Source organism: Chamaea fasciata, unplaced genomic scaffold (genome assembly GCF_029207755.1).
Source record: "Chamaea fasciata isolate MVZ Bird 193981 ecotype frontalis unplaced genomic scaffold, bChaFas1.0.hap1 SCAF_3, whole genome shotgun sequence".
Taxonomy (NCBI): Eukaryota; Metazoa; Chordata; class Aves; order Passeriformes; family Sylviidae; genus Chamaea; species Chamaea fasciata.
The window spans coordinates 31206580-31208129 of NW_027094088.1; the positions used below are offsets into that span (position 1 = coordinate 31206580).

The 1550-nt window shown below is 42.5% G+C and overlaps 1 long non-coding RNA gene across 1 annotated transcript; it reads right to left on the bottom strand.

The window, feature by feature from the left end:
- Positions 1 to 296: 296 nt before the first annotated feature.
- Positions 297 to 1226, bottom strand: LOC136287651 (uncharacterized). Its single transcript, XR_010720235.1, has 2 exons — positions 848 to 1226; positions 297 to 771 (listed from the first exon to the last, which is right to left on the bottom strand). It is a non-coding gene; the product is annotated as an uncharacterized lncRNA (long non-coding RNA).
- Between the last annotated feature and the right edge of the window lie 324 nt (positions 1227 to 1550).

A 1550-nucleotide genomic window follows, 5' to 3' on the forward strand; every position in this document is an offset into this window, starting at 1 on the left:
AGTTAAAGGAGGTGTAATTGCCTTATGTTTCTTAACATCTGTGCAATGAACCAAGCCTCCAACTTTGTCTAGTCTTGCTCTGAAGCCAGGTATTCTCTGCAAACAGATTTTTTTTTTTCTTTTTCTTTTTCTTTTTTTTTGGTAAGAGTGCACAGTTACCAGAAGTGTTTCAACCTCACCTGAGCATGACACTGGTGTCATCTATCTGCAGAATCACCCCCAGAAGTCTTAGAAAGGAATGACAGTATGGAGACTGGATGGTTAAATACTCCTTTTAACTACTTACTGAGGTGTGAAAGGAAAGTATTATGGTAAAACCTCAGCATTTTCTGCTGATATTGTTAAATCATGGCAAGGCTGTGGTATGTTATGCAGGCTGTTACAGTTCATTAATGCACAGAAATCTTTATTTACAGCTCATCCACATGGATAGCACTGGACTAGAGTATCTGTTGGGAGTTTTGTCCTCACACTGCAAAGATACACTGAATATAGCTGGTGGGTTGACAGCAAGATTAGAAGATTTTTACATTCTCTTTCCTGAGCCACATATGGGGCAGCAAATGTGTGATATCCTCTGGTTTTAGAGTGGTCCATGTTATCATAGTCTCCCCAGCTGAGCAGCTACTGCAGTTGGTGTCAGCTGCTATAGCTGTGAGTTGCTCCCAAGAGTCACATCTTATGGGCAGCCTTTGTTGCTTGTATTTACTCTTGCCTTTGCGGACAGACAGAGCTCAGGAGGGTCTACATCCTGGCTGACTTCTTTCTGCACTGCAAATAATACATGCTTATTGAAACATTCTTAATCTGTGTAATCAGGACAGAAGATGAATATGAACAGACTTACTCATAAAATTTCTCTCTCTCCTACTTGTGTTCTCCCAGACCTCCTCTGTGAACAGCCTCTTCTGCAATGTATTTTGCTATTTCTGGATCCATTCCATGACAGAAAGCAGAAGAGCACCAACACTGCTCAGGGTTAGCTGAGTTTAAAAGCAAAAACCTGAAAAACAAAACCCAAGCAACCTACATTGTATCTGAGACCAGTTTAGCTTGCTGGAGGTTATTTAACCTGAATAAGTTCACCCATCTCCTTCCTCTTTTAGATCCAATGTTTATGTACAGAAATTAATAGAGATGGTAAGTGATCACTCTCTCCAAGATCTTTACAAAGGAACCAACACCCTAAATTTGCACTGCCTAGAGCTGGTATTGCAAGTTCGGCTTCCACAAAAATGCCTGGAGTGCAGGGTGGCTTGTGGAGCCCATGTGAAATTCATCAGGCTGAAGCAGCTCTAACAAGATTCAGATAAAAGGCCAGTTAAGAGGTGCCCTGGCTCTGAATAGCTGGCTGCCAACAGTCACTTTTACCTCAAAATAGAAGAAATAAGGCTAGAGGGATGGCCAGAGGGCACAGAGGGAATGCAGCAGGAGAAGAAAGTTGGAGGTGGATGCCAAGGCAGAAGATGGAACAAATCCACTGAGTGATTCGCTTCCCTCTCCTGTCAAGCAGAAAAGGATAATACCCCAGATGCTTCCCTTCCTACAAG